We start from the raw sequence: 19,554 nt of genomic DNA on the forward strand, positions 1-19,554 counted from the left end.
GTCAGTGAATTTCTAACATTTTATTCCGTTGCACTGTACATTTGTGAGCCACAATGACATCTCGAACATGATTAATGAGAGAATATGCGTCTCCTTTGCATAATGTCACGACTGTGGAAAAATGTAGACTTGTCGTTGGGCATTTTGATGTACAGTGCGTCAGCCTGCAATCCAGACAGAGCGTCTCACAACAGTGTATCCTGGGATATTCTTGCCTTGAAGACACCCCGCTGTCGCCATAGTCTATTAGCTGTATGCCTGCACCGACATGTAAACTAAACATGAAATATGAACAAACCACAAATGCCCTAGAACATTTTACCAATGTAATGTGCTCAGCAAAATGTGCTCAGTAGGAAAAAACGATTGACTTTTGACAAGTCATCATTCAACCATTTGCATTCTTTGACAGAAGTGAAGATCATTCGATATATACGTGATAGGTAGCGCCTACGTTATGGCTTGGATGAACTGGCGTTTCAGACGTTCATCTCACTTTTGTAACGTAGACTATTTGGCATAGTAGCACATTTACAGAATATTCTTACATTATTAATATATCTCTTCAGGTGATAGGATATTACTCAAACAGGGGTTATTCATTAAGAGGTAGCCTATTTTATTTATCATCCTGCTTAGATAGCTTATGACTTAACTTTACCAACTATAGTGCCATTTTATAAAGGTCCATCAGAATTCATCTCTAAATTAAAGACAGCAACAACAACAAAAGGGGCAAAAACATTTACAACCAATGAGTATATTGAAAAGATATCTCAGCATTTGAGATCTTATGAGCGTGCATCAAAGGGACATGACTTACAGTCTATACCCATCAAATGAATACAACAATACCACATGTAATTGTAAATTAGGATAGAAATACATTCAGCACTCTTCATATGTCACGTCCATCTGTTTTGTGAGTTACGTCAGTAGTGGTTATTCACACTGCTCTGAGCCCCCACCACGAACATCTGAAAAACAGTGATTATGCGTCAGCCCATAACATTAGCAATACACAATGACACCCCAGCCAAAAATATACATTTTTTTAAAGGCCCAAAAATAAGAGGTGAAATCAACAATTCATCATTCCGTTCACGCACAGATATTTCAGAATGATTTCATAACAATCACATCAATGCTGAAAATATCCAACACCTCGTCTCCAATGAAGAAGTAGTTATATAATTACTCACAACAACTTCCTCAATCTGTCATTATGATTTTCTGCCATGGTTTCAAATATGACAATGCACAATAAACAAAACAATTGTAAGTAAATATTCTACACGATCGTGTCAGCGACTCAAACACCCAGCAGTTTATTGAGCAACAATTCTATACATCATGCCACGCAACAACATTTTCTCTTTTAGAGAATATATACACACACACACACATATATATATATATATATATATATATATATATATATATATATATATATATATATATATATATATTGTGTGTGTTTGCATATGCATTTTTGTTAATGGAACATCACGTGATGAATTCTAGACAGGTATGTATTCATAAAGACCTATACACAGACACACACCGATTATACATCAACAGAAATAGTGTCCCCGGTAAACACATTAAAAATAAGGCATTTATTGACATTGCAACAGCCCATTTGATGGAAAATATAAAATACATTTCAGCGTTAGGAGTTCAAAGGACATCTGTATATTCTAGTGGTCTAATCCACACACACACACCCTTCCAGACACCCCTCTTACATACTGTATACTGACACACACACTCTTGAAACAGACAAACACACTATTTTATCTCTCTCACACACACACACACACACACACACACCCTTCCAGACACCCCTCTTACATACTGTATACTGACACACACACTCTTGAAACAGACAAACACACTATTTTATCTCTCTCTCACACACACACACACGTGCAAACACACACACACACACCCTTCCAGACACCCCTCTTACATACTGTATACTGACACACACACTCTTGAAACAGACAAACACACTATTTTATCTCTCTCACACCACACACACAATCATTTTTGGGAGTTCAAAGGCCGTCTGTATATTGTAGTGGTCTAATCCTGCATCATCTGTATAACTGGCTGTATGAACCGGCTACGAAACACTACTCTGCTGTCAGACAGTCCCTCTAGCTCTTCAATGTCTTCAATAAATACATGTCCTGTAATATGTTTTAACTGTCCTGTCTTCTAGTTAGGCCAAGTAGTATGTATTTTCAGTGCTATTTGTAATTATGTAAAATTCGTCTTTTTCTTCCGTTTTTTTCTTTCAAGTCAAATGCATCCTATTTGACTTAAACACATTTCAGCGTCGTGTGCAGTTGGAATGGGACATACAACCCATTCGGAATTATAGAAGATATATGGACTCTCATCTTGACAATATTCTGAAACACCTGGGTGTTGCATACATTTCCCCTGAAACACACAGTTACTCCACTAGTATCGTGTGGGCTGCTACACTTTCCCCTCTCTTTTGTCCAGTGCATATACATTTCCTCCCATTTCAAACAATCACCATGTGTATGTTTATCTCTGTTTCGTACTTAAAGTTCACATTTGACATTTGTAATAAAAAATATGCCAATCAATAAATTATTTGATGTGTAAGTGTTTAAAATGGCCCCTTGAAGTCATACAAGAGAACGCAACAGTTCAGCACCACCGTTCAGTGGACAGCGACACTCATTTAACAGCCCCCAGCTCGGCTGCTCATGCGCTCCAATATTATGTCCTCTCAATATTAAAGCAATTGTCCATGCTGTTTAGGGAACTTTTTCTCCACATACAAGGTATGTACAAATATGCATACAGCTGTGCGTACATTTTTCAAGCTCTTCCCTGCTGGCACATGCTGTATGTGCAACAAAATACAACGTGAATTTACAGACCTTGCATTTTAAAAAATCGGATCAATTCTAACCTGGTCACAATTCCACACGGAAACTGCCATATTAAGGCAACCTAATTGCTCTTATCTTTGACAACATTTGTAATACACAATATAATATCTGTGTAAGAGTAAAGGAACAAATTACCCGGTTTCTTGACACACGTATGATTCTGTCACAGTACCACAGTTTTCAAATGTACCATCAAACTGCCCGCTCCTTCACAAACGAGTAGAGCGTGTTCACACTGAGAAGAACAGCAATACTTTACAGAGCCCAAGCACAGTCTTACCATGTTTGTATCAAGAATTTCAGTTCTAACTTCATCAAACACTCCCTAACAAAACTAACAAGCAATTTACTAATGTCTTACTTTGATGACACAGAACATAAGGCATTTTGATAAGTAATTAACGGCTTTCTAATATTTAGAGAAATTACAGTACCATGATAATATCTGGTTAAATCAAATCAGTAGGCTACACAAGGTCCTACTTATAGGCTACATGATTTTGCAAGCAAAAGAGTCTCACTATATAATGTTAAAATGTATTACATTTCTTAGGGGGACATAAAATCTTTTTCAATCAATATATTCATACACATCCTCTATCTCTCTCTCACATACACACACGCACGTGCAAACACACACACACACACACACACACACACACACACACCCTTCCAGACACCCCTCTTACATACTGTATACTGACACACACACTCTTGAAACAGACAAACACACTATTTTATCTCTCTCACACCACACACACAATCATTTTTGGGAGTTCAAAGGACGTCTGTATATTGTAGTGGTCTAATCCTGCATCATCTGTATAACTGGCTGTATGAACCGGCTACGAAACACTACTCTGCTGTCAGACAGTCCCTCTAGCTCTTCAATGTCTTCAATAAATACATGTCCTGTAATATGTTTTAACTGTCCTGTCTTCTAGTTAGGCCAAGTAGTATGTATTTTCAGTGCTATTTGTAATGATGTAAAATTCGGCTTTTTCTTCCGTTTTTTTCTTTCAAGTCAAATGCATCCTATTTGACTTAAACACATTTCAGCGTCGTGTGCAGTTGGAATGGGACATACAACCCATTCGGAATTATAGAAGATATATGGACTCTCATCTTGACAATATTCTGAAACACCTGGGTGTTGCATACATTTCCCCTGAAACACACAGTTACTCCACTAGTATCGTGTGGGCTGCTACACTTTCCCCTCTCTTTTGTCCAGTGCATATACATTTCCTCCCATTTCAAACAATCACCATGTGTATGTTTATCTCTGTTTTGTACTTAAAGTTCACATTTGACATTTGTAATAAAAAATATGCCAATCAATAAATTATTTGATGTGTAAGTGTTTAAAATGGCCCCTTGAAGTCATACAAGAGAACGCAACAGTTCAGCACCACCGTTCAGTGGACAGCGACACTCACCTAACAGCCCCCAGCTCGGCTGCTCATGCGCTCCAATATTATGTCCTCTCAATATTAAAGCAATTGTCCATGCTGTTTAGGGAACTTTTTCTCCACATACAAGGTATGTACAAATATGCATACAGCTGTGCGTACATTTTTCAAGCTCTTCCCTGCTGGCACATGCTGTATGTGCAACAAAATACAACGTGAATTTACAGACCTTGCATTTTAAAAAATCGGATCAATTCTAACCTGGTCACAATTCCACACGGAAACTGCCATATTAAGGCAACCTAATTGCTCTTATCTTTGACAACATTTGTAATACACAATATAATATCTGTGTAAGAGTAAAGGAACAAATTACCCGGTTTCTTGACACACGTATGATTCTGTCACAGTACCACAGTTTTCAAATGTACCATCAAACTGCCCGCTCCTTCACAAACGAGTAGAGCGTGTTCACACTGAGAAGAACAGCAATACTTTACAGAGCCCAAGCACAGTCTTACCATGTTTGTATCAAGAATTTCAGTTCTAACTTCATCAAACACTCCCTAACAAAACTAACAAGCAATTTACTAATGTCTAACTTTGATGACACAGAACATAAGGCATTTTGATAAGTAATTAACGGCTTTCTAATATTTAGAGAAATTACAGTACCATGATAATATCTGGTTAAATCAAATCAGTAGGCTACACAAGGTCCTACTTATAGGCTACATGATTTTGCAAGCAAAAGAGTCTAACTGTATAATGCTAAAATGTATTACATTTCTTAGGGGGACATAAAATCTTTTTCAATCAATATATTCATACACATCCTCTATCTCTCTCTCACACACACACATACACACACACACACACACACACACACACACACACACACACACACACACACACACACACACACACACACACACACACACACACACACACACACACACACACACACGTAATGCAAAGAATGATACATTTCATTTCTTCCCCTCTGTGCCATGTTTTTACCCACTGGGGAGAAGACTGGTTGAAACAACGTTGTTTCCACATCATTTCAATCAGAAACATTTAATTTGATGACGCTGAATCAACGTGGAAAACTGATTGGATTTGCAAAAAGTCCTCAATGTAAGGGAATGTTGTTTTATTTTTTCACCTAAATCAAATGACATGTTGAATTTTTTATAATTTTACATTGAATTCACGTTAGTTGACAACTCAACCAAATGTAAATCCAAACTAGATGTTGAATTGACGGCTGTGTCCAGTGGGTAGGTACTTAGAATAACATATTCTATATACTGTCTCTCTCCATCTCTCACCCAACTGTCTCTCTCCATCTCTCACCCAACTGTCTCTCTCCATCTCTCACCCAACTGTCTCTCTCCATCTCTCACCCAACTGTCTCTCTCCATCTCTCACCCAACTGTCTCTCTCCATCTCTCACCCAACTGTCTCTCTCCATCTCTCACCCAACTAACTCTCTCCATCTCTCACCCAACTGTCTCTCTCCATCTCTCACCCTACTGTCTCTCTCCATCTCTCACCCAACTGTCTCTCTCCATCTCTCACCCAACTGTCTCTCTCCATCTCTCACCCAACTGTCTCTCTCCATCTCTCACCCAACTGTCTCTCTCCATCTCTCACCCAACTGTCTCTCTCCATCTCTCACCCAACTGTCTCTCTCCATCTCTCACCCAACTGTCTCTCTCCATCTCTCACCCAACTGTCTCTCTCCATCTCTCACCCAACTAACTCTCTCCATCTCTCACCCAACTGTCTCTCTCCATCTCTCACCCAACTGTCTCTCTCCATCTCTCACCCAACTGTCTCTCTCCATCTCTCACCCAACTGTCTCTCTCCATCTCTCACCCAACTGTCTCTCTCCATCTCTCACCCAACTGTCTCTCTCCATCTCTCACCCAACTGTCTCTCTCCATCTCTCACCCAACTGTCTCTCTCCATCTCTCACCCAACTGTCTCTCTCCATCTCTCACTCAACTGCCTCTCTCCATCTCTCACCCAACTGTCTCTCTCCATTTCTCACCCAACTGTCTCTCTCCATCTCTCACCCAACTGTCTCTCTCCATCTCTACTTTTCACACACCCTTTAAATACACTATTCTTACACACACACACACACAGACACACACACACACAGACACACACACACACACACACACACACACACACACACACACACACACACTGTTACTTATCTTTACATGTTGGAGTTGAAAATGTTCACCTCAACTAAGACAATCATTACCAGTACAACTATTGTAAACTTTAACCTACAATTTCTCTAAGTAAATCTTAGAGCTTCAAGAACACTGACAAGTCAAGAGCAAAATAAGGATTACAGATCAGCTGCTAAAGATATTGAATGTGTGCTAACATGTCTCTTGGAACAAAGAAAAAACTATTTTCTCCTCTCACATTGAATTATCAATGGGATACGTCGCAAATGGAACAGGAAGATACAAAGAGAATACTCATTGTCCTTTTTCTGTTCTAAGAATACTCATTGCCCTTTTTCTGTTCTAAGAATACTCATTGTCCTTTTTCTGTTCTAAGAATACTCATTGTCCTTTTTCTGTTCTAAGAATACTCATTGTCATTTTTCTGTTCTAAGAATACTCATTGTCCTTTTTCTGTTCTAAGAATACTCTGTAATTTGTATATTCTAAGAATACTCATTGTCATTTTTCTGTTCTAAGAGTACTCTTTGTCCTTTTTCTGTTCTAAGAATACTCTGTAATTTGTATATTCTAAGAATACTCATTGTCATTTTTCTGTTCTAAGAATACTCTGTAATTTGTATATTCTAAGAATACTCATTGTCATTTTTCTGTTCTAAGAGTACTCTTTGTCCTTTTTCTGTTCTAAGAATACTCTGTAATTTGTATATTCTAAGAATACTCATTGTCATTTTTCTGTTCTAAGAATACTCTGTAATTTGTATATTCTAAGAATACTCATTGTCATTTTTCTGTTCTATGAATACTCTGTAATTTGTATTTTCTAAGAATACTCATTGTAATTTTTCTGTTCTAAGAATACTCTGTAATTTGTATTTTCTAAGAATACTCATTGTAATTTTTCTGTTCTAAGAATACTCTGTAATTTGTATATTCTAAGAATACTCATTGTCATTTTTCTGTTCTAAGAATACTCATTGTAATTTTTCTGTTCTAAGAATACTCTGTAATTTGTATATTCTAAGAATACTCATTGTCATTTTTCTGTTCTAAGAATACTCTGTAATTTGTATTTTCTAAGAATACTCATTGTAATTTTTCTGTTCTAAGAATACTCTGTAATTTGTATATTCTAAGAATACTCATTGTCCTTTTTCTGTTCTAAGAATACTCATTGTAATTTTTCTGTTCTAAGAATACTCTGTAATTTGTATATTCTAAGAATACTCATTGTCATTTTTCTGTTCTAAGAATACTCTGTAATTTGTATATTCTAAGAATACTCATTGTCATTTTTCTGTTCTAAGAATACTCTGTAATTTGTATATTCTAAGAATACTCATTGTCATTTTTCTGTTCTAAGAGTACTCTTTGTCCTTTTTCTGTTCTAAGAATACTCTGTAATTTGTATATTCTAAGAATACTCATTGTCATTTTTCTGTTCTATGAATACTCTGTAATTTGTATTTTCTAAGAATACTCATTGTCATTTTTCTGTTCTATGAATACTCTGTAATTTGTATTTTCTAAGAATACTCATTGTAATTTTTCTGTTCTAAGAATACTCTGTCATTTGTATTTTCTAAGAATACTCTGTGATGTTTATATTCAAAGAATACTATGTATTTTTTCTGTTCTGAGAATACTCACGGTCATTTTTCCGTTCTAAAAATACTCTGTCATTGTTCTGTTCTAATCTCTTTATCAAACTAGATACTAGTTTTAGAGGACAAGAGCTTTAAATCAATGACCAAAACAATATACTATGTTGAGAACAGAAGTATGTGCAGTTGTAAATGTGTGGCTTTATATGTGGATTTATATACAGTCATTGATATCAAACAAAGTTTTGGAAATGTATACATATTGTCTGCTCACAAATACATGCATGATTTCCTTGGCTTGTTCTAAGTATCAGCTCATAAATGGCATCTATAGCACTAGGAAATGACCGAATCTGACACCAGAATGGCACCTACCCACGTCTGCCTGGTCTACATGAGACACCTTACTTTAACCATTGTTCATTTGAGTATTCTTCATGACAAAGCATGCTGGGTAAAATGCTCATTTTTTAAAGAAGCACACACTCAACAAGATACAGAGACAATGACTAACAAGATACAGTGACAATGACTAACAAGACACAGTGACAATGACGAACAAGATACAGAGACAATGACTAACAAGATACATAGACAATGACTAACAAGATACAGAGACAATGACTAACAAGATACAGTGACCATGACTAACAAGATACAGGTGACCATGACTAACAAGATACAGAGACAATGACTAACAAGACACAGAGAGGATGATTAAGAGGACACAGAGAGGATGGCACCCTAAGCCTTGTTTCTATCCCTGACCTCTGGTACCGTAAATGTCAGACTAAGAGTGCTGATCTAGGATCAGCCACCCACCTGTCCATATAATCTTATCCATTGGGATCCCAAAGACAAAAATGAGCCTACAACAGCACTCCTAATATGATATGCATGATCTTGTTCCCCCTGACACTGAATACACTGTATTCATGGTTTTACTTCCAATGAAATGTTAAGTTCTGCTTGAGAGACTCTCCTCAGAAAACAGTGCGGTCGGCAGTATTGTCAGCTTTTGAGATTTGTTTCGGAACAGATTAGGACAAAATGTATGCAATTTCGTTATGTATCTAGACACAATCTAGAACTCAATCTTTTTTCCCTCCAAGTTTGTTCTCTCTCTCTCTCTCTCTCCCCATCTCTCGCTCGCTCTCTCTCTTGTTCTCTCATAGTGCATGTGCCCCGCCCAAAATGGCCGTCATTCAGCGTACCTCCTCTCTGGTTGATAACTCCTGATACCTCCTCTCTGGTTGATACCTCCTGATAACTCCTGATACCTCCTGATCACTCCTCTCTGGTTGATACCTCCTGATACCTCCTCTCTGGTTTATACCTCTTGATACCTCCTCACTGGTTGATACCTCCTGATACCTCCTGATCACTCCTCTCTGGTTGATACCTCCTGATACCTCCTGATAACTCCTGATACCTCCTCTCTGGTTGATACCTCCTGATACCTCCTCTCTGGTTGATACCTCCTGATACCTCCTGATAACTCCTCTCTGGTTGTTACCTCCTGATAACTCGAGAAATCTCCTCTCTGGTTGATACCTCCTGATATCCCCTCTCTGGTTGATACCTCCTGATACCTCCTGATACCTCCTCTCTGGTTGATACCTCCTGATACCTTCCCGATACCTCTTCTCTGGTTGATATCTCCTGATACCTCCTGATAACTCCTGATACCTCCTGATAACTCCTGATACCTCCCGATACCTCTTCTCTGGTTGATACCTCCTGATACCTCCTCTCTGGTTGATACCTCCTGATAACTCCTGATACCTCCTGATACCTCCTCTCTGGTTGATACCTCCTGATACCTCCCAATACCTCCTCTCTGGTTGATATCTCCTGATACCTCCTGATAACTCCTCTCTGGTTTATACCTCCTGATACCTCTTCTCTGGTTGATACCTCCTGATAACTCCTGATACCTCCTGATACCTCCTCTCTGGTTGATACCTCCTGATAACTCCTGATACCTCCTCTCTGGTTGATACCTCCTGATACCTCCTGATATCTCCTGATACCTCCTGATACCTCCTGATAACTTCTGATACCTCCTGATAACTTCTGATACCTCCTGATACCTCCTCTCTGGTTGATACCTCCTGATATATCCTGATACCTCTTGATACCTCCTCTCTGGTTGATACCTCCTGATACCTCCTCTATTGAACTTCTGGATTATTCTCCTTCTATTTGAGCCCCCCCCCCCCTCCCCAGTTGTTTTGTACTCTTAATCCATCTCTTTCCTCCATCTTCCTCTTCCTCTCCTCTTCTTCTCCCAGGATGTACAAATCTCTCCGTTTCACCACTCACCATTCACAACATCCTTTAATAAATCTCCTCTGAAAACAAGAGAAATACACAGACGCCATGAGACTCTGCTCATAACAATGGGAGTAATGGAGACACAGACGCCATGAGACTCTGCTCATAACAATGGGAGTAATGGAGACACAGACGCTACGAGACTCTGCTCATAACAATGGGAGTAATGGAGACACAGACGCCATGAGACTCTGCTCACAACAATGGGAGTAATGAAGACACAGACGTCATGAGACTCTGCTCATAACAATGGGAGTAATGAAGACACAGACGCTACGAGACTCTGCTCATAACAATGGGAGTAATGAAGACACAGACGCCATGAGACTCTGCTCATAACAATGGGAGTAATGGAGACACAGACGCCATGAGGCTGCTCATAACAATGGGAGTAATGGAGACACAGACGCCATGAGACTCTGCTCATAACAATGGGAGTAATGAAGACACAGACGCTACGAGACTCTGCTCATAACAATGGGAGTAATGAAGACACAGACGCTACAAGACTCTGCTCATAACAATGGGAGCAACACACTACTATTGCTATGAGGACAAAGGGACAAACACACTGTAAAACTCACATGTGCAGCAAATGATATTGTGTACGCACACACAGACACAAACACACACACACACACACACACACACACACACACACACACACACACACACACACACACACACACACACACACACACACACACACACACACACAGACACAAACACACACACACACACACAGACACAAACACACTCACAGACACACACACACACAGACACACAGACACACACACACAGACACACACACACACACACACACACACACACGTGCGCATCTCGCCATTCAAGCAGTTTGGGTCTTTAAAATATACACAAACAGAGCATCCGATTTGTTAAACAATTTCTCCAAAACCATTTGGGTGTTGCTGGTTGTCTTAAAGCACTCTTACCATTAACAATTATATGAAAAATATTTTGGGAATTGGAGATACTTTAGTATAATTGGGATTGATGCCTGAAATCAAATGAAGTAAAATACTAAAGATAAGGAAAGAAACAACAGCGTTTCGGTAGGCCTAGGGTTCCCCAGGTTTCCCAGAAACCCCAGTTGGAAGATTCTCTGAATCAGGAGGGAATGAGCAGGAAATCTAGAAAGTTACCAGAATTTTCAAACCCTAGGTAGGGCCCACACATGGTGTTGTCACACTCTGTTCACATTGCTTTAGGAACTATGCCATTGCCCTGAGCTGAGCACATGCTACATGGGTGGACAGTAATTAACAGAGCACATGCTACATGGGTGGACAGTAATTAACAGAGCACATGCTACATGGGTGGACAGTAATTAACAGAGCACATGCTACATGGGTGGACAGTAATTAACAGAGCACATGTTCCATGGGTGGACAGTAAATAACAGAGCACATGTTCCATGGGTGGACAGTAATTAACAGAGCACATGTTCCATGGGTAGACAGTAAATAACAGAGCACATGTTCCATGGGTAGACAGTAAATAACAGAACACATGTTCCATGGGTGGACAGTAAATAACAGAGCACATGTTACATGGGTAGACAGTAAATAACAGAGCACATGTTCCATGGGTGGACAGTAATTAACAGAGCACATGTTCCATGGGTAGACAGTAATTAACAGAGCACATGTTCCATTCGGTAGACAGTAAATAACAGAGCACATGTTCCATGGGTAGACAGTAATTAACAGAGCACATTTTCCATGGGTAGACAGTAAATAACAGAGCACATGTTCCATTCGGTAGACAGTAAATAACAGAGCACATGTTACATGGGTAGACAGTAATTAACAGAGCACATGTTCCATGGGTGGACAGTAATTAACAGAGCACATGTTCCATTCGGTAGACAGTAATTAACAGAGCACATGTTCCATGGGTAGACAGTAAATAACAGAGCACATGTTCCATTCGGTAGACAGTAATTAACAGAGCACATGTTCCATGGGTAGACAGTAAATAACAGAGCACATGTTCCATTCGGTAGACAGTAATTAACAGAGCACATGTTACATGGGTAGACAGTAATTAACAGAGCACCATTGTGTTTCTGGTAGGAGGAGTGGTGCTCCCTTTTGGGCTGGGACTCTTGATGTTGGGTGTTACAGTCTCACCAGCCCACAGGCATCTCTGGACAGACTGTTCACAGTTTCTGAATGTGCATGTAAGATTACACACTCAAAAACACAAATACATAAACGCACACACAAATGGCTAGCTAATTTTCCTCCCAACAAAGGGACACCCCCTAACTCCACTGAAATGTCAAACATGCTAATTGCTAACCCGTTAGCTAACATTATTACGACACCAATAATCACAAGACATTGATGTCTTGATCACAAGATAACACTGTTGAAGGTAACATATTTCTTAAATAACACGGGGTGATACGCTAGCATGTTTCAACAAGAAGGGCACTGTTGAAGTGGGTAACCCACAGCACAACATCAGGTGCAGTGAGATTGGATTAAAACGTCCTATATTAGTGACATACGTGGTATTTTATCACTTCTTTTTTTTTTACATACTATACTATCCTGTGTCATTTTTCAAACCAAAGCAACAAGGCTTCAAGTTTCTCAAAAGTATTATTGAATGTTGCAGACACACTCACAACCCAGTGACTGCACAGACATTCTCTGTCATTTGTTTACGAGCGACCACATCCGTCTGGTGGAAGCACACACACACACACACACACACACACACACACACACACACACACACACACACACGCAGGCACCACCGTTCATTAAAACTGTTTACAGCTCCAATTTACCTAAAAAAAAAAGACGTCTCCTTTTGTTTTTATACAAGCTGGTGTCCAGACACGGCATCCTGTCAGAATATTTCACGTCTCCGCTAAAAAGTACAACAACAACAACACCAAAAAACAAGACTTTTCTGAGGGTCCATTGACATTCATGGGATCTTGCTCTGTCTTTTACTAAAATCAAACTTAAAACCTGTAGCAATCTGTTATAGGCCTACAAAGTAACGATTTAGAATGTTTTAAATGCCTGAAAGTCTTTGGGAAAGTAACGTAACAGTTAAAATCGATGAAAAGCTGTGCACAAATTGGTAGATAAAGAAATTATTTGGAATGGGTCAAAAAGTTGAAATAGTTGAGTACACCATGTATCCCGAGAAACAGGTTCAACATCCTTTACATCTACTGTCTTTATTTGATTTCTTTACCACTCTAAATCTAAATCTGCATTCGTCTCTATCTGTATTAGTCTGTATTCGTCTCTATCTGTATTAGTATGTATGTCTCTATCTGTATTAGTCTGTATTCATCTCTATCTGTATTAGTCTGTATTCATCTCTATCTGTACTCATCTTTATCTGTAATAGTCTGTATTCGTCTCTATCTGTATTCGTCTCTATCTGTATTCATCTCTATCTGTATTTGTCTCTATCTGTATTCATATTTATCTGTATTAGTCTCTATCTGTATTAGTCTGTATTAGTCTCTAGCTGTATTAGTCTCTATCTGTAATAGTCTGTATTCGTCTCTATCTGTATTCATATTTATCTGTATTAGTCTCTATCTGTAATAGTCTGTATTCGTCTCTATCTGTATTCGTCTCTATCTGTATTAGTCTGTATTTGTCTCTATCTGTATTCGTCTGTATTCGTCTCTATCTGTATTCGTCTGTATTCGTCTCTATCTGTATTCGTCTATGTCTGTATTAGTCTGTATTCGTCTCTATCTGTATTCGTCTGTATTCGTCTCTATCTGTATTCGTCTGTATTCGTCTCTATCTGTATTCGTCTTTATCTGTATTAGTCTGTATTCGTCTCTATCTATATTAGTCTGTACTCGTCTCTATCTGTATTAGTCTGTATTCATCTCTATCTGTACTCATCTTTATCTGTAATAGTCTGTATTCGTCTCTATCTGTATTCGTCTCTATCTGTATTCATATTTATCTGTATTAGTCTGTATCTGTATTAGTCTGTATCCGTCTCCATCTGTAATAGTCTGTATTAGTCTCTAGCTGTATTAGTCTCTATCTGTAATAGTCTGTATTCGTCTCTATCTGTATACATATTTATCTGTATTCGTCTCTATCTGTATTAGTCTGTATCCGTCTCCATCTGTAATAGTCTGTATTAGTCTCTAGCTGTATTAGTCTCCATCTGTAATAGTCTGTATTAGTCTCTAGCTGTATTAGTCTCTATCTGTAATAGTCTGTATTCGTCTCTATCTGTATACAAATGTATCTGTATTCGTCTCTATCTGTATTAGTCTGTATCCGTCTCCATCTGTAATAGTCTGTATTAGTCTCTAGCTGTATTAGTCTCTATCTGTAATTGTCTGTATTCATCTCTATCTGTATTTATATTTACAGTATCTGTATTCGTCTCTATCTGTATTACTCTCTATCTGTAGTAGTCTGTATTAGTCTATGTCTGTATTATTCTGTGTTAGTCTCTATCTGTATTAGTCTGTGCTACTCTCTATATGTATTAGTCTCTATCTGTATTTGTCTATATCTATATTAGTCTGTGTTACTCTCTATCTGTATTAGTATGTATGTCTCTATCTGTATTAGTCTGTATTAGTCTCTATCTGTATTAGTCTGTATTAATCTCTGTCTGTTTATTTCCATCTAATTTCTCTATTTTCATCTGGTTGCATCTTTGTATATGTTGGTTTGTAAAAACAGAAATTTACTTGAAATTATGTTGATTCCTTAGTGGTGGAATAATAAACTAACAATATACTGCTTTTACACACCTTCACACACACACACACACACACACACACACACACACACACACACACACACACACACACACACACACACACACACACACACACACACACACACACACACACACACACACACACACACACACACAATCCAGGAGGAAGTAAGACCATGTATATCCTGTATCACTCTTACTCCACCCATCATATTCTAGCTCTATATTACCTCACCTGCCTGGTTAATTCATTCTTCCTGTTGCTTCAACAGAACCTGTCAAAAACAATGAAACATAAAAATGGAGGTGTTTTTTTTTGGTGGCGATAGAATAAGTAACAGTAAACTAACCACAGTTTGTTATCTTCAACTATTGACTAATGTCATGTTATGTAATGCTGTATCTACAGTCTATTGGAATTTATTTCCATTGTAACAATGTCGAGCAGCTAGCAGCAGAGAACGCTTGACCTTGATTTAAAACAAAGATACAATGGAATGACGAATATTCTGACATTTCATTCTACATAATTTACACAGAATTCTGCAATTTTTTATTTTCTGTCAGAACAATTGTCTCAATAGATATTTGACATGTTGCTAATTTCAGCCTCAATGGTAAGTCATGGATCCCTTCTACTATTTAACAATTACAAACGGATTTAATCTGTGCAAGTTTCTATTTATTGTATCCAATGAAATGATGTAGTAAGATAAAAATGTCTCAGTCCTTTAACAAATAAGTGTTTATTTTCATCTAACATATTTCTGAATAAGAAGAAACAGCTTATTGTTCATTTTCCATATCATACAATCTTGTTGTCTGAATTTACTGTAATGTAAAGACATATTCCCTCTCAAATGAGGCCACAAAACATTATTGTAATACAACAAAACTCCTTTCTTTGTGTGATAAAAGTAAGTCAATTGCATGAGTCCATTTTTTTTAAATCTATTTTGGAAAATGAAAATATTATAATATTCAAAACTCGAACAAATTACACATCTACAGTCTAAACAAACTTATAAAAGTATCTTCTGTTCATCACTAATATTGTTAAAAGTTGAAAAAACAAAAAGGTGATAAAACAATGTTATTCTTTCATTTAAGAACTCTTTTAAATGCTGTTTTTCAGTACAGTCATCTTTTCAGAAAGATTAGTCAGATAAGTTAGATATCATTTAGTGATTTTGTTTTGATAAACATTTATTTCCGCAGCAATGAGTACTTAACTATAATAAAATCATAATGAATAAATACATTAATCATACATTCTATTTTATTCTATTTGACAAATTCAGTGTGTTTGTGTGTGTGTGTGTTGTGTGTGTGTGTGTGTGCGTGTGTGTGTTTGTGTGTGTCCAAGAGAGAGAAAGTGTGTTCTATAGAGTGAAAGTGTGTTCTATAGAGTGTGTGTGTGTTCTATAGAGTGTGTGTGTGTTCTATAGAGAGAAAGTGTGTTCTATAGAGAGAAGGTGTGTTCTATAGAGTGAAACTGTGTTCTATAGAGTGTGTGTGTGTTCTATAGAGTGAAAGTGTGTTCTATAGAGAGAAGGTGTGTTCTATAGAGTGAAAGTGTGTTATATAGAGTGAAAGTGTGTTCTATAGAGAGAAAGTGTGTTCTATAGAGTGTGTGTGTTCTATAGAGTGAAAATGTGTTATATAGAGTGAAAGTGTGTTCTATAGAGAGAAAGTGTGTTCTATAGAGTGAAAGTGTGTTCTATAGAGTGAAAGTGTGTTCTATAGAGAGAAAGTGTGTTCTATAGAGAGAAAGTGTGTTCTATAGAGTGAAAGTGTGTTCTATCGAGTGTGTGTGTGTTCTATCGAGTGTGTGTGTGTTCTATAGAGCGTTACAGTGTGTTCTATAGAGTGAAAGTGTGTTCTATAGAGTGAAAGTGTGTTCTATAGAGTGAAAGTGTGTTCTATAGAGAGAAAGTGTGTTCTATAGAGTGAAAGTGTGTTCTATAGAGAGAAAGTGTGTTCTATAGAGTGAAAGTGTGTTCTATAGAGTGAAAGTGTGTTCTATAGAGTGGGGTCAACGTGTGAACCTGAGAGTCGTCGTCATAAGTATGAAGTTTCAAATCAATTTACACTACATGACCAAAAGTATGTGGACACCTGCTCGTTGTCCATAATCATGGGCATTAATATGGAGTTGGTCTCCCATCCCCTTGCTGCTATAACAGCCTCCGCTCTTCTGGGAACACTTTCCACTAGATGTTGGAACATTTCCGCGGGGACTTCAGCCACAAGAGCATTAGTGAGGTTGGGTACTGATGTTGGGCGATTAGGCCTGGCTCTCAGTCCGCGTCACAATTCATCCCAAACTTGTTCGATGGGGATCTTGACAGACTATTTCTGTATGGACCTCGCTTTGTGCACTGGGGCATTGTCATTCTGAAACAGGAAAGTGACTTCCCCAAACTGTTGCCACAAAGTTGGAAGTACAGAATTGTCTAAAATGTAATTTTATTAAGTAGCGTTAAGAATTCCGTTCACTGGAACTAAGGCCCCTAGCCCGAACCATGAAAAACAGCCCCAGACCATTATTCCTCTTCCACCAAACTTTACAGTTGGTACTATGCATTCGGGCAGGTAGCATTCTCCTGGCATCCGCCAAACACAGATTAGTTTGTCGGACAGTCAGATGGTGAAGCCTGATTTGTCATTCCAGAGAACACGTTTCCACTGCTCCAGAGTCCAATGGCTGCGAGCTTTACACCTCTCCAGCAGCCTGGCATTGCGCATGGTGATCTTAGGCTTGTGTGCGGCTGCTCGGCCATGGAAACTCATTTCATGAAGCTCCCAACTAACAATTTTTGTGCCGACGTTGCTTCCAGAGGCAGTTTGGAACTCGGTAGTGAGTGTTGCAACCGAGGACAGAGGATTTTCTCCACACTTCAGCACTGTGAGCTTGTGTGGTCTACCACTTTGCGGCTGATCCGTTGTTGCTCCTAGACATTTCCATTTCACAATAACAGCACTGACAGTTGACCGAGGAAGCTCTAGCAGGGCATAAATTTGATAAAATGACTTGTTGGAAAGGTGGTATTCTATGACGGTGCCACGTTGAAAGTCACTGAGCTCTTCAGTAAGGCCATTCTACTGCCAATGTTTGTCTATGGAGATTGCATGGCTGTTTGCTCGATGTTATACACCTGTCAGCAACGGTTGTGGCTGAAATAGACTAATTCATGGCATACTGGTGAATAATGACGGCGCCGGAAAGGATGGCTGCCGTTTTACGGGCTTCTAACCAACTGTGCTATTTTGATATTTTTTTTCACAATGTTTGCAACTTATGACCGAAAAAGAGCTTCTGGGCATCAGAACAGCAATTTCTCACCTCAAACTTAACTTCCTGACTGATGTCTTGAGATGTTGCTTCAATATATCCACATAATTTTCCTGACTCATGATGCCATCTATTTTGTGATGTGCACCAGTCCCTCCTGCAGCAAAGCACCCCCACAACATGATGCTGCCCCCCCCATGCTTCATGGTTGGGATGGGGGTGTTCGGCTTGCAAGCCTACCCCTTTTTTTCTCCAAACATAATGATGGTCATTATGACCAAACAGTTCTATTTTTGTTTCATCAGACCAGAGGACGTTTCTCCAAAAAGTACGATCTTTGTCCCCATGTGCAGTTGCAAACCGTAGTCTGGCTTTTTTATGGCGGTTTTAGAGCATTGGCTTCTTCTTTGCTGAGCGGCCTTTCAGGTTATGTCGATGTAGGACTAGTTTTACTGTGGATATAGATACTTTTGTACCTGTTTCCTCCAGCATCTTCACATGGTTCTTTGCTGTTGTTCTGGGATTGATTTTCACTTACCCCCCAAAATTATGTTCATCTCTAGGAGACAGAACACGTCTCCTTCCTGAGCAGTATGACGGCTGCGTGGTCCCATGGTGTTTATATTTGTACAGATGAACGTGATACATTCAGGCATTTGGAAATTGCTCCCAAGGATGAACCAGACTTGTGGAGGTCTACCATTTCCTTTCTGAGGTCTTGGCTGATTTCTTTTCATTTTCCCATGATGTCAAGCAAAGAGGCACTGAGTTTGAAGGCCTTGAAATACATCCACAGGTACACCTCCAATTGACTCAAATGATGTCAATTAGCCTATCAGAATCTTCTAAAACCATAACATCATTTTCTGGAATTTTCCAAGCTGTTTAAAGGCACAGTCAACTTAGTGTATGTACACTTCTGACCCACTGAAATTGTGATACAGTGAATTATAAGTGAAATAATCTGTCTGTAAACAATTGTTGGAAAAATGACTTGTG

The 19,554-nt window shown here is 38.6% G+C and overlaps 1 long non-coding RNA gene across 2 annotated transcripts in view; it reads right to left on the reverse strand.

Moving 5' to 3' along the window:
* The window catches only part of LOC149983695 (uncharacterized), a 44,960-nt gene continuing 25,406 nt past the window's right edge, over window positions 1–19,554 (reverse strand). For both annotated transcript variants that reach the window (XR_016495089.1, XR_016495090.1), the window contains exon 4: window positions 1–977. This is a non-coding gene — a long non-coding RNA (uncharacterized LOC149983695). The remainder of the gene's footprint in view (window positions 978–19,554) is intronic.

This window comes from Oncorhynchus mykiss, chromosome 4 (genome assembly GCF_057628025.1).
Source record: "Oncorhynchus mykiss isolate SJ-2025 chromosome 4, ASM5762802v1, whole genome shotgun sequence".
In the NCBI taxonomy this organism is placed as follows: Eukaryota; Metazoa; Chordata; class Actinopteri; order Salmoniformes; family Salmonidae; genus Oncorhynchus; species Oncorhynchus mykiss.